The 15,336-nt window shown below is 40.8% G+C and overlaps 1 protein-coding gene across 3 annotated transcripts in view; it reads left to right on the top strand.

The window, feature by feature from the left end:
- Window positions 1-736: 736 nt before the first annotated feature.
- The window catches only part of LOC126092538 (uncharacterized), a 175,816-nt gene continuing 161,216 nt past the window's right edge, over window positions 737-15,336 (top strand). For 2 of the 3 annotated variants that reach the window (XM_049908191.1, XM_049908188.1), the window contains exon 1: window positions 737-884. The gene's annotated coding sequence lies outside the window, so the exon portion shown is untranslated. Of the gene's footprint in view, window positions 1,026-15,336 lie in introns of all 3 variants that reach the window. The other variant, XM_049908190.1, reaches the window with a different exon arrangement.

Raw genomic sequence — 15,336 nt, forward strand, 5'->3', positions numbered from 1 at the left:
ATTAGAGAAACATTTCACATGCATTTTAATGATACTCGAAATCATGTACAGCAAATGATGTTGCGAAATCTTTCTCTAATCTGTTTTATTTCTTTCTTTTAGACATGTCATTCACAAAACATTTGATCGATTTTTCCATTTTTTAAATTTTCAAGTTTTGTTAAGACAGTAATAACGGGAATCAAAGTTTCAGTTAAACAGTCCGAAATACAACCGTATATTTTATATTAACACTGCAGACGAATACTTTTTCAAAACGTCATTTTATTGTTATATTAAAACATTTAATATTTTTACTGCTATTATTAGTATCGTAGGCATCAGTTTTACGCTAAAATCGGCAATTTTTAATTATGGAAGGTGAGGAGGGGGGGGGGGGAGAAACAAACGGTGACCCCCGACCCTCCTCCACGAACAGAACCCTGGATCCGCGCGTGAAACAGATAGTAGACAGGATGTTGTAACTACATGGTCCGAAATGATTCCGCAGAAATTGAAGCAAGCGAATCACTGTAAGTAGGCCGGGTCGAGAGAACCGTTAGTCGAACCTTTTCTGACGGTAGTAATCTTTACATTATGACGCCCCACGGTACTCGTCATCTTGTACATCCGCTGAGCGCCCGAAAAACCGCGACCGCCTGCGCGTGCTTCTTTTTTGCACGACTTGTCTCGCTGACCTGAACGGCCGCGCGTGGCTCGTGGTGCCATCTGTGGGCGCATTCTTAAACCACTCAGTCACGGGGAACCTTGAATCCCACTTGAGGCCACTCGCAAGGGGCATTAGTCGCGCGCAGGCAGCGGAGGCGAGAAGTTTCGTGTCAAGTGCTGCGTCGATTGTACAATGTGTTCGTCGTGGTTCTCTCTCGTCCGCAGTTGAACCAACGGTGAGTTCATCGTTAGAGTGAATACTGGTCTCGTAACTGTTGCCAGCACTCCACGTTGCTTCGCCTGTACACAATATCGCTGAGAAAAACTGAACAATGCTTCAATAATGTGCGCGTAGAAGAGTCGAAGACGTGCAATTGGTCAGTACCCGTTGTGTTTTTAATGTGAAATGTTTTAATTGTGTGATGAGCTGCATGAACGAGATTGTTGTAAGGTGAGTGTTCGTCACAGCGCACCAGCGATATAATAACTGCAGTCAAATGTTTCGGCGAATGTTTTGCGTCCTGTGAAGCACGGTTAGTGGCGTCTCTAAAGCGAGTGAGCCATTAATGCGCTGTAATATGCTTTTGCGACACTAAAGTTTCAACGAACACATTGAATGATATGTTTCTTCTCATTTATTTCAGTTTCTCTCTCTCCTTGCAACAAGTAAGTGAGAGAGAGGGAAATACTGTTGCTGATAATTACGAGAGCGATTTAACATCTTATTCTCCACCTACTGCGGTATCAATGGTCAAGTACGCGGGGTATGAGCTGTGGTTCTATTCCGCGCGTGATTCTGTTAAATCTCACACGCTGATGCCTCTGGGATGTCCAAGGCGACGCGTTGCGCCACCCTGCTAAGCGATAACTGTTGTCGTCAGTAACATCCTGCTGCAGCTTCGTTTGAACAGACCGTGTGATTTGCCAAGCCATTGTGCGTCTTCAGTCAGACATTATTGCGTTTTAGCTAGCGTAAACAACACAAAGATAATTTTTGATTTCCAAAATATTTAAAATGGAGCTGTAGTCTGTAGTGCCGAGACTCCACAACATTTCTGTTACACGATAATTCACACAAATCTAAAAACTGTAAATTCAAATAAGTCCGTAGGGATTACAGTTACGAATAACTTAAATTGGAACGATCGCATAGATAATATTGTGGTGAAAGCAAACCAGAGACTGCGATTCGTTGGCAGAGCAATTAGAAACTGCAACAGTTCTTACTAAAGAGACTACCTATATACTACGATTGTCTGTTCTCTTCTGGAGTATTGTTGTGTGGGTTGGAATCCGCATCAGGTAGGACTGGCGGAGGACATCGGAAAAGTCCACAGAAGGACAGTTCGTTTTGTACCACCGCGAAATAGGGGAGCGAATGCCAGGAACATGACACACCGCATGGGGTGGCAATAATGCAGCAGGTTCTTCTCATAAAATTTCGGTCAACTTTCTCCTCATAGTGTGAAAATAATTTTGTTGACACCCATCTACATACGGAGAAATGACCATCACAAAAATACAAGAGAAATCAGAGCTCGCAAAGAAAGATTTGTTCGTTTTTCCCGCGCTCTCTTCGAGATTGGAACGGTAGCGAAATAGCTTGAAGGTGGTTCAATGAACCCTCTCTACCTGTACTTAATTGTGAATTGCAGAGTAATCATTTAGAAGTAGCGATAATAGTGCCGTATTTTCGGAAACGGGGTTAACTAAGTAATTTGTGTGAAAAATAATTGTTAAAAACTGTTCACACGAAAGCTGAGTAAGCCGTCAGTGTTTCTGTATTGTATAACGCGACAACCAGGTTAACGTGTTGTCTAATATTTACGAGGTTGGCCCCAAAAGATTCTATTTCTTTTTTTGTTTTTGTTTTCCTTACCATTCCGCTTACGACGGTACATTGTTGACGTCGAATAATGTGAAATGGGAATAGAAATAACATAGGGTTTGTGTCTATTACGAAATGAGATCCGAATGCAAGTAAAACACATCGCGGTACGCTAATATATGTTTCAAATTGAGCGCGTGCTTGGATGATGAAGCGCCTCTTGGTTCTGATTTCGGTGCTTGAAATTAATACAGTTTTATATCGAGCGTCACGCAGATGGTAATTACTGGAATCAAACAGTTACAGTTAAACGTAAATATATCTGTATCTTTTATGTTAATACCGCAAATGAAAACTTAAGTTCCTGAAGCATAATAATTACCACTACCAGATTGTTATTGTTTTGGATAAGCAAAATAATACTTCTGAGTTTTCTTCAGTATTGATTCCCATTAACAGTTTTCCGTACACAAGGTATTGATTACAGTTGCCTTCAGTGGAGCTTCTCATGTTACAGACAAATTAGAGAGTGAGGTACCTTGAGATGGAGGTAGAATACAATTTCTTTAACCACTTTAAATAAAGTCACTGTGCCAGAGATTTGTAGTTTTTGCCGATTATAGTGGTCAACTGTTACACAAATAGTGAATAATCAACGCATGAAAATTCGTTTTAATTCGATTTGAAAGGGAAATGTTGACATCAAATTACCCACCGAGTTGAGTGGTTTGCTTTCGAACGCTTTGTTCACTTCAAGTTCCGACTGCTCAACGGATAAGGCACTTGTGAAGATCCATTGAACCAGGGTACTGTTGTGCGAAAATGCTGAAAATAAAAACTGGAAGTCATGAAGTGTCGATCCGATCGTCGATTCCGTAGGCCTGCTACAAACATCTTAAGATCTGCGAATACATTTTAAGTATTTTACAGTGATCAGCGAGGTAACAGAAATCGCGTGTTTAGACGTGTGAGGAATGCTGTCAGTTGGTTGTTGTCATGCAGAGCGGCGATTGTATCCACTCTGTTTCTCTCGTTGTATTCAGTATTGGAGTACATTATTGTTGCCAGTTTGTTGTACTGATCGACAAGGAAGGCGACAGCATTGCCCACGATTCGGCATATATTAAGTTGAGGTTGCAGAAACTGTTGTTGTTGTGGTCTTCAGTCCTGAGACTGGTTTGATGCAGATCTCCATGTCACTCTATCCTGTGCTAGCTTCTTCATCTCCCAGTACCTACTATATTAAAAAAATTTACTATCATTATTAGTTCGATGAGGTAAGCGTTTCTGAAGAAGAGAAATTTGTTAACATCGAGTATAGATTTAAGTGTCAGGAAGTCGTTTCTGAAAGTATTTGTATGGAGTGTAGCCATATATGGAAGTGAAAGATGGGCGATAAATAGTTTGGACAAGAAGAGAATAGAAGCTTTCGAAATGTGGTGCTACAGAAGAATCCTGAAGATTAGATGGATAGATCACATAACATAACATAACATAATATAAATTATAAACCTTAAGTACAACAGCCACGTTTCTTAACATGTCGACTTTCGACAAAACAGCGTTAAGCTTACCTAGCCAGGTAATGAGAATGTTACATGCGTTCAAAAAATGCAGGGGCCACGTTTTGTAAACGTTATTCGTGTGTGCTGCGTGTGTAATTAAGATGATGAGATTGAAAATGACATCCATAGACTGTAATAGCACTCACATAGTGCATATTGAAAAGTGTATCAAGCTTGCGTTCGAAAACATAAACGCACGAATATTTCGTCAGGCAGAACTACACAGCTCTGCAGCAAATGAATAACATAAACAAAACTAGGTCCAACTAAGAATGCTTGTAATCTGCCATCTGAAGATGGATTTGTAAAGAAAAATCCGAAACCGGTCATGGTCTGAAGATAATAAACCTTTTTAAACCATACATGTGGCTGGTAGCTGTTTTTTATATAAATTATAAACCTTAAGTACAACAGCCACGTTTCTTAACATGTCGACTTTCGACAAAATAGCGTAATGATGAAGTATTGAATAGAATTGGGGAGAAGAGGACTTTGTGGCACAACCTGACAAAAAGAAGGGACCGGTTAGTAGGACATGTTCTTAGGCATCAAGGGATCACAAATTTAGCATTGGAGGTCAGCGTGGAGGGTAAAAATCGTAGAGGGAGACCAAGAGATGAATACACTTAAGCAGATTCAGAAGGATGTAGGCTGCAGTAGGTACCGGGAGATGAAGGAGCTTGCACAGGATAGAGTAGCATGGAGAGCTGCATCAAACCAGTCTCAGGACTGAAGACCACAACAACGACAACATATAATTGTAAATACAAAAACAAGTCTAGTATATGTAATAGATGCAGTTATGAAATTGTCTTTTGTTTCATCGTCACTCGTACTGTAGTCCTCGGCGTATAATCAGAAAATTTGTTGTTGTATTTTAATATCCTTCAAGATTTACGTCCATATCTCTCGTACTTTTTAAGGACTGTTGTTGTGGCATCTGATGTATATTTAGCCGATATCTCCTAGGATTTACGCATTAAGGTCCTTTTTATCATTTTGGTTAATTTTCGGATACACTACACCACAAACGTTTACTTGTTATTCAAGCGTTTGAGTATAGTTTGATACTCTTACACAAGTAAACATAGGTACCGTACACGAGGTCATGCTGAAAAATAGAGCCTGTGATTTTTTATTGAAAATTCTTTGAAGTTTTTTTTAAAGAAAACAGACATTATTAACATCCTACATCCTTATTCTGGCGACGAACACATTTGTCCCAACGAGAGATCGGTTTGTTGATATCGTCACTGTAGAATGTTTTACGTTGTTGACGAAGCAACATGCTACCCTCTGCTTGCACCACTTCACCACTATCAGAGTTTTAGAAACAGGTGACAATCAGACAGGTCCAAGTAGGGACTGATGGTCGATGACTGACAACCGAAGGAGTGTGATTGTTGCAGGTGTCACTGCGCTCGTGTGTCTTATGGCATTTTCATGCTGAATGAGAGGGTTCTCCATGAATGGACTCTTCGAGCTCGAAACTCGATTACTGCACGCTGTTTCTCATGCACTCATATAGTTGGTGTTTCTCATGCACCAACATAGTTGCTATTTCTCACGCACCGACATAGTTACGTTAGATGTACACACCACTATGTCGCACGCTACATTTCGGAGCGCTCTAGCGGTATATCACTGCAAATATATACACATGAAGAGTAATTATGTAGAATGTTAATAACGTTTGTTTTACGTAAAAAGCGTTAAGAGTTTTCACATAAAAAAGTTCAGAGGCATTACTTTTCAGCACACCCTTGTACGTTTATCTGTGAATTAGCTATTTTCTGTCAAAGATAGTATTATTCAAATTTGACATACACACAGAAAAGTCGACACTGTGGTATGGAAAGTGGTAGTGTCACCTGTAAGGCGAAAAGATTATCTACTACGAAATGGCGCAATGTGTTATACTTGGAACACGAGGAACATATAACCTTCCCACAATACAGATGTTGCGACAAAATGCTCTACGTTTTCCGAGAGACATTTTAGCAGATCTCATCTAGTTATGAAGCCAAGGATTTTCTAGTATCTAAGACATATTCGGTATGCTTGTTACGTAGTGAAATATGTGAAACACGTTCAAAATAAATCTAAATTCTTGCATATTTTTTAAAAAATTGTCACTTGATATTAACGCGAATGTGAACACAAATATGTTGTCTGATGCACCTGGCAGTCGTTGGGCTGAAAGGCTATGGTGAATCACGAGGTTAGACGCACAGTATATTCTGACTCATCTCACACCGTTTCTCGTCCTCTTCTGCGTAATCAGTAAAAACTCAATGTGGCTCTTGTCTATCGATCTACCGTAACAACACTTCCTAGGCCAAGTAAACATTGCTCCATATCTTCCCGGAAAAATTTGTGGTTACCAGGAATCGAACCCGCAACCATTGAATCATCAGCCAGCAGCGTTAAACACTAACCACGAAGCTAATCGAAGCAGTTAAGCTCTTCGTTCTTAGACTTTGTTTTGAGCTGAACTTAAACCCTTTTTGCTGAGTAATTAAGACACTTTCTCCCTGCTGGCAACTGTCATATGACTGCCTGTCTAGAAAATCCGAATCGCCGGAGCTGACCCCACCTGTAAACACCTCCCCAACAACGCTCAGCTGTACTAAGAAACAGTTACAACGGCGCGCAGGCACTTATAAACACACTCGAATGGCTCCGAGCTAGGTACGTCAGCACTTCCCAGTGAACTGGCTTCCTCGAACCGTGAGCGACAGTCTGGTACTGCGATGATATAATCCTGGCAGTGTGTACAGACTGTCCAGTGGCTGCAGTACAACAAAATTCAGGCTAGTGAAGAATGAAAAACAGTTAAGAAAGTCAGTTGTAAATAGTACAGCACAAGAAATAACGCAAAATGCCAAAAACTGCCAAGTGCAGATACGAAATGAAAGCCTGTCGACACCAACCACTGCTAGCACGAAGGGAAGGAGCAAATTATGTAAAGAAACACCAATAACCACAGAAGATGGTTTTTAAATAAAAACGAAACGCGTCTGGTGTAATTTTATTTAAACAGATTGCAGTCAGCTCAAGACAGATAATCTATACTAACAGATTTTATAAAAAGCTTTAACGGAAAAGTCATGTGGCATACCACAAGACAGATAACCTATACTAACAGATTTTATAAAAAGCTTTGACGGAAAAATCATGTTACATTCCACTCCACATACTCTATCCGTGTTAACTAAACGCCAAGATGGCGTGAGCTGGTTTCGATATGTTACTCTGAGTTTGCAATCACTCGGGGCTACCAACACAATTTTAAAATATTCCATTTTTCAGAATACTCCGCAAGCCATTGCACAATTTGCGGAGGAAATAGCATTGTACCAATATTAGCGAATTACATTCCTATTCCATTCTCGAGCTGAGCAATCGGGAAATGCTTATATGTCGCTGTGCGCCCCCTAATCTCTCTTATCTTATTCTTACGGTTCCTAGGAGAGATATGCGAAGGTGACAGCAGAATTACCGCACAGTCTTCCTGGAAAAGCTGTTCTCTAGATTTACCCAACGGGGTTCCACGAGAAGATAGTTAATCTTTCGCGTGGGTCGGTGGCACGCAGGTAAAGTGCCCGAGTACGTATTTAAACATCTTGGGTTCCTAGTATTTTTATCTTACACTTACCACTTCTCTCAACTCTGACAGTGTCTGATAATGTCAAAAATTCCGAATTGCGCCATGTTTCGGCGTCCTTGTCAAACCGTAAGGCCCTCCCAATAAATATGGGTAAAATTCAGAGGTAGGAGCAAGGCAACGGCGTATCACTGCGACAGGATGATGCCTTGTAAAGCAATCTGTTGCTCAAGCCAATCTTCGCATTGATGACGACTTTGCCGTATATGTCTCTACAGATGTGTTATATCTAGCGGCGCATCTCTTAATACCTCTGATTTCTGTTATAACACCTACTTGATGACTACAAACCCCGGAACAGTGCTCTGGAATGGGTCGTATTAACGTCCTGTCCGAGATTTCCTTTAGAAATTCACCACACTTCCCCAGAATGCTTCCAGCAAATCGAAGTCTTCCCTACTACTGCTTGTAAGTGTTCACCTCATTTCATTTCACTTCTTAGAATTACCTCTAAATAATTTATGACGCTCCTTGCTCCAACGACAAAGCTATATCAAGCCAGAAACATAGACTTAGTCGCTGACTTGCCAGACGTAAAACTGCAGCAAAGTTTTCGTTTCTGAATTTATTAACCCTCTGTTTGTCGGTGTTGCTCGCCAGCAACACCAAAATTGCAGACTGTTTTCTGCATCGCATTTAAAGTTTCGTCTTTCAATGGGCAATGGTACTAGCAAGCTGCTATTAAGCTCTCATATACAGCGATAGTCTGTTGTCTGGTGAAGTTTCTGACTAGTGAGCAACTTAAGCAGCTACCGTGCAAGGTTATGTGAGCGTCAATTACCGGTGCAACAGTTTCTTCCTTGTTTTGTGACGCTGTTTCTCTTACGCAACGAAAACTGGTTGTAAACGAAAAGAGGAAATCTTAAAGATGACTTATTATACAAAATAGTTAGTGAATTCTTACCTGGGACGCGGCCAATGGACTGATCTTTCCTTGGAAGAGGTAGCCTGGCTTTGAGTACTGGATGGAAAGTAATTTCACAGTAAGAAGTAAACAGCAGCTCCTGAGCCGGTCAATAATGTGCAATACGTCATCAGTTTTGGTCACTGGCCAGAGGATGGGCCAACAGGTAAGATGTAGGCTTTGCCCTCAGGGGTATTCGGCTGTCAATTGTGGAAAATATGGAATCGTTCGGCACTTTGTGCTAAAACAAAATTGTTTTAGATATTTCACATGAAATGCTGCAGTACTTAACCGCTTTTCAGTCACAGGAAAAACAATGTAGTGTTTGTATTGTAACACCCAGGCGCCTTTTGTGGGCGAGCCAAGACACAGCACTTCGAAAAAAATGTTTATAAAATTGTTTACGTTACCGTATACATACAATTTAAGTGATTTAGTATTTTTTCTTCAGAGTATTTTTGCATGTACCAGTAAATAGTTAATTTCAATCCATTCAATCCAGTGTTCTGTAATATTCTGTAACCGTCGCCACTAACGCCATCTATTAGCAGCATAAGAAACTGTTTGCGCAAGCAGTCATTCCTGTCTGAGCACTTTAGTGTTTGTGGATAATATTATTTGTGTAATCAGTTATTTCAAAAGTTAATTTATCTTGAAAAATAGAATGTGTGTTAAAAGGAAACAAAGTATGTAGAGGATGGTTGTACGTGTGCGTAAGCTGCTCTTGTTATCCAGTCAATTTCTTCATCGGAACAACTTTAAGAGAAGTGTCTGTGGCAGTCGGTTCGTTGTGCACTGTGGGTAACTGTGAACATTCGGTGATGATCGATGAAATACGTATGGAAGAATATTTATAACGTGGCTTTATGTGGAAATAACCACAGAAGAGATCTGCTACTCAATAATAATTAACGTAACATTACTGTAAAAGGAACGAGGAAAGATATAGAGATTATTTATCTGCCACTGAACAGCCATGTCACAGCAACAATCTCGCAAAGTCATAATTACTTGTGAAGAGCAGGATAATTTCCACGGAACGGTGCCCATCGAAGTCGCAACCTTACTGCGCGCGCATCGGAATAGCGCCGTCACTGCGATGTATATATAGATATTGACAAGAGAGACGTGAAGAAAGGAACATATTTGAAAATAGAACGTCATTCGAGAAGAGAGAGTAACTGCTCTTTTTTCGTTCTCGATAATTTCTTAAAGAAATGAATAACATCACTTATCAGTCATACCATCGTCGTGCACAATAACATCTGTGGTGTAGGCAACGGACAAATTCCTTTTTTCCCTTACCCAGGATACATTCTCAACACGTCTTTTATGGAAACTGGGAGAGTGTCACAGATTTGCCAGACAGTCGTAAGCTGTGAAAATAGAAAAACTGAAATATGTACAATTAATCTCGATACTCGTGTCTCTCCTCTTTCTTAATAGACTTCGTGACTTTCAGAGACACTCAGTGTTCTGTGTGTGCATGGCTCATCGGACAATAAAATTCTACTTAATGATTGATGAGGTCATGACCAGTTCCCTCGTTTTTCAATGTTTTGTATGATTTACAACAATCGGTCATCAGCTGGTAAAATGAAATATTTAATGGGAGGCAACAACGTTTTCTTTCCCTTTGGTAAAATGAAGCACTTTCCTGACGCCCGCTCGATTCCACTATAAACCCTGAAACATTCTATTTTATTCTTAGGTTGTCGCCCTCTTCCATAGTTGCGGATTGCGATGTAAGATTCATCTACTTCTAAAATTTTGTTTTCGGCAGCAGTGGGGACTCTGTCATTAGTAACAATAACACAACTCACCTCCCCACAAATGCCGCAATAGTCATAAACCGTATTCACTGAAAAGTTCGCACTCTGGACGCAGTCTCTTGCAATGTAAACTTAAGTATTCAACACGCAACAAGTACGATGCTCTGGTCAGTACCTAATTTTGTACTGTCGAAGTTACGTGTTCTTTATTATACAACTTCTGTTCCTGCATTTCTTATACAAAAGTTGAAAAGGAAAATTAATTTCGATGTACCCTTCGACAGCGTCACACAATTTGCGGAGCCACAGTGAACGCAATTCCTCGCGACGCGATTTGGAAAGGCCTTTTTCGGTATTACTCAAACTGGAAATCAACTGCTTCCACGTGAGAGAATTCGACATGGACGTTTCACTGCACTCATGACTTCCACTACTCTGGTGCGATATTCTGCTACTTTCATGCAACGTTCCGTTGTCCAAACAAGAAACAGTATCCATATTTCCCGCTTCGAGAGTCGAGCGGTCGATATATACCACTCGCACTGAGGGCGAGATTTCGATGTACATCGTTTCTTGGAAATTACCAATGCGGTTTTTCGCTAACAGATTGCGTTCACATTCTGAGACTATTGAGTGTGAAAACCAGTTTAATCAACTGATTCCTTCTATCAACTATTTTCAGTCTTCCGTAACGAATTATTTTGGCACTGAAGTACGGTATAAAGCTTTGTTACCAGCGTGCTGTTTCAGCCATTTCAGTCAATCTTTCAGTTTTGTAACCTGCAGTATTTTATCTGTATGAGTAGTACTTTAATGTGCGTGCGTGATAGTGTGACTGAGTATTAATTATTAGTGTTATTACGTTATTAGATCAATATGTGATCCAGTGAGGTAGTGTTATACATATTTAGCAACTACATGCCAGCCTACAATTTTTCAGAGCGGTTTTGTTTCATTCTAATTACCAATTGACAGCACGTGACCATAAAACTGGGATAATTTTACAGCATGTACTCAAATTTAATTATAAGTCGGCGTCGGGTAACCCGATGTCTTCATGGTCATATTTTCAATAAACTAACATCTTTCGTAGAATATCACGACGGGTGCGTTATAACGTCTATCACTAATCTTGTAAAAGGATATTGTCGGGTTCTTTTCTTTTTCTTGTGAACATTGTTAGCCATTATTGATTATTCCCTGCCGTTTGTCAACGACAGTTACTAATTATCAGAAAGAGACAGTTTTTCAACTTAAGGGGGCAGTGAAAAGGTGATTTTCGTGATGTTTTTTTTTTCCAAGTAAAATAAAAGCAATGCTGAATCTGACGAACGATTTTGTTCCTTACAAATTTGTCTTTAAGAAATCAGTTTTGTGTCCTCTTCGGACGCTCCCTGTAACCGCTGCATCAGATGGAAGGATCCCTTCTAGCCGCAATACTGGTCATCGGCAGGCATTCCAGAAGCCCTCCTAGTGGATCTGTAACAAAATAATTTTGTACAAGTCATTTTCAATATATTTTTTATCAGCATACGTCGGATAATTGAAAAATGTTAAGTTCTAACAACATGGTGACATGATTTCGCCTAAGAAGATAACGCAAAGCGGCGATGTATGCGATTCCGGAACCATACAGCACCCTTCAAGATCCAACAGGAAATCCTCATTCATCGTCTTCGTGGCAGTGGTAGTTGTACATGCCTCGTTGGCAGATTCTGATATTCGCTGCTCTCCTCTCTCGATGCGCTTCTCGTCCGCTTTTGTGCGAAAGTTGTAACAGGCCGGCCCCATCGCAAGTTCGAACACTTTCACAATTCCTTAATGGCTGCTAGGGCGTCGTTGAAGTTACATGCTGTCGACATGTGATTCCTTCTGTGAATAACCTTCCGGAGACTCTTTTTAGACAGGTCGCTTTTTAACTCGTTAACGGAGCTTGGGATGCATATTACAATAAAGCAGACATCCTAGATAACATTTAAGCCAAAAAATCGATTTTTTAAAATTTTCGTACAGGTCTACCCCTTAAATTTATGTGGGATTTCATGCCGAAAGGTCCAGTACAGCCGATTGCCAAATCTTACCTACCCTCTTCGCCTCCCGCTTGTCGTATACGACACAAAGGAACTGGTGACCTTTGTCTGCATACAGAACCCATGTAACAGCAAAGATACACACACCAATACTTTTTTCACCTGCTGCAAGGTGTTACTCCGTACTGCAACAAGTTTCGGCGCCCAATACCGTCAATTACATGTAACAGAACTATTAGGTGAGTAAATATATTTCTTATTAGTAGAGCTGAACAGGTTGCACTAAAAAGCTTAATACGCTTTAGTGATAAGTCTATGTTTTGCCGTCAGGTATAACGCAGTGGCCAAGATACTGACCTCAAGTTCAGAAGGACTACGATTCATTACTTCGTCCCGCCAGCCTTATTTAGGTTTCCGGGTTCCCATTAAGCCACTGGAGATGAACGTCGGAATGCTTTCTTGGGCTGTCCTGCTTCTTTTTCCTAGCCTTAATCCGGTATATTCATGGGGCCGTCACAAAAATTATTGGATTTGGCTATTTGGCTACGTTGGTAGTACAGGATGGGCCAACGCCCTTCCTGGCGGCGCCATTGCCATCCCCCACCCTCCCACCCTCCCTCCCCCGCATGCGGAATTTGTGGACCCCCAACTGTCTGCGTCTAGTTTTTTAACTGTTTACGAATCTTGTAACTGGGGAGGGACATGGGTACTGACCAAGCCCACATCCACGCTGTCCGACACATCGGCCCGGGAGGAATCGATTCCAGACCGGCACGTCTCCCCGGATCCCGGAAGCAGCGTGCTAACGAATGCCGCTAACTAGGCGTTTGTTTTTTTTTCCCCTCCAGGCTCACCTGTTTCGTCTGGAGCTGGACGAAAAATATGTCAGCAAATGGCGCACAGTATTATTAAACGAACATGTAGACAGGGTGTATACGACCCGGGACAACCGGGAGATCCGGGAAAAACCCGGGAATTTTTTAGACTTCCGGGAAGTTTTCATTGTTTTTGTTTTCAGTTAAATTTTTGTAATTTTGACAGGCAAGAACCTATACTCTAACAAAGGACAATACTGTATACCGCTATTTCAGAATAATACTGCAACAATAAAACATGAACGAGAGAAAAAACGAAAATAAAACTTGAATTGCGAAGGAAATGCGCCATATACAGCAACAAAACACAGTGCTCATACAAGCGTCTGCCAACAGCAAAATGTGTCAAAGGCTTTAGGAAGACTATGCCATGTTCCGTAACAACAAATTGCCTCCGATGAGCGTGACGTCACAACTGTTTACATTAGATTCGTTTTAGCAGACACGAGCGGGATCGTGCGCATGCGCAGTTGAGTAGTACTTTCTCCCGCTTCTGGCTACAGAAATGTGGTTGTTGGTTGTGTAAGCAGTCGCAGCAAGCAGCTAGATGCTACCGGGAAAATTTTTACTGGAGCGCCCAAGCTGACAAGATTCTTGCATGCGCGGCAGGCCCAATTCTAGGAGGGGGGCAAATTCATGCTATTGAGGGAAAGAACCTTGTTTCACAAAGCTACTAGCATCAAGCGCACGTTAATCTATCGATTATTCATATGACTGAAACGCATTCCTGTCGTTTTTTAACATTTTTGTACACTTTCTAAGTTGATTTCTGAATGAATCGTAAGTTGATTTGTGTATGCGTGCATAGTGTACATGATGTCTCTGTCAGGGGAATCCTCGTCGCATGTAGAAACAAACTTTCCTACAGGCAAAAGGGGCTATACGAGGAAAGCGGAGTAAGGCCGAACAGATAAATGCCAACCGCTGTCTGTGTGGTTGATTGGGTATGTGAATGATGAGCGTTGTTATAATTACTAGCTAAATCCATAGATTCAGACTACAGGAGTGGAAATAAACGAACAACAGGTAAGAAAGATTACGTATTACCTTCTCGGTGTATCTAAGAAAATGAAATTTTGACAGAAAATTTTTGGCCAGATCGCTATACTAGTAAGGGCTAGTTGTACAGTCCCCGGCTAGCAGCCGCTTTAAATCCTGTTCTGGAAGAAGCGCGGAAAACGCGTTGTACGAACATGTAGCAACGCCAAACCGGAGAATAATCGCGGGATAACTAAACCGGTGATTCTGGCAGAGTTAGTGGAGTTAACCTGCGAATAAGCTTTGACATTGGCAGGAATAGTTACAGAATTAGTGATAACAAGACTGTTTGTTAGAACGAGGAACGAGAAGAAACGGGGACATCACATAAATTATGGAACAATATGACAATTCCAAGTTTGTATAAAAATTTCGTACTACTACTTTTCGATCTTATACATGAGAAACTGGAGCGTATAAATGAAGTGTGAAACTATTTCCTAACGTAAGGCTTTTGCTTGCAGTAGGCGTAATAGGCATTTGATATTGGTACTTTGTGTATTAGATTCTGTCGTTACAAGAAAGACCGTTTGTGCCAAAACAGTCTCGTTTATTTGGTGTGCATTACAATTGTTGCAGTATTAGAAGGGCCTATTTTGTTTTATCTAGCAGAGAGTGACAAAATAGACGTAATCAGATCGGGAAACCACACCAGTCTTGGGTCCTATTTGCGTTAACAGCTCTATCAGTATTACACGACATTTCAACTTTTCATGTAGCAAAACATTTGACGAACTTTGATGAGGTAATAGATTCATTCGCAGAAAGGAAAGCACGCCATGTAAAGCTGTAGCAAGATGTCTCATGTCTTTACTGGGTTTATGTTTTCTGTATTTAATTTTATGTCACACAAAACAGCAAGCTGTTAGCTGATAGGGAATAAAGAGTACAAATTTTCTGAAGAGTTCATTATTTAAAAAAAAAAAAAAAAAAAAAGAGGGGCAGGATGTCAAACCGGCCAATTGTAAGCAGGAGAGGCACCACAGGACTTTTTAATTTCCACTGTCCT

The sequence above is a fragment of the Schistocerca cancellata genome, chromosome 7 (assembly GCF_023864275.1).
Source record: "Schistocerca cancellata isolate TAMUIC-IGC-003103 chromosome 7, iqSchCanc2.1, whole genome shotgun sequence".
Classification (NCBI taxonomy): domain Eukaryota; kingdom Metazoa; phylum Arthropoda; class Insecta; order Orthoptera; family Acrididae; genus Schistocerca; species Schistocerca cancellata.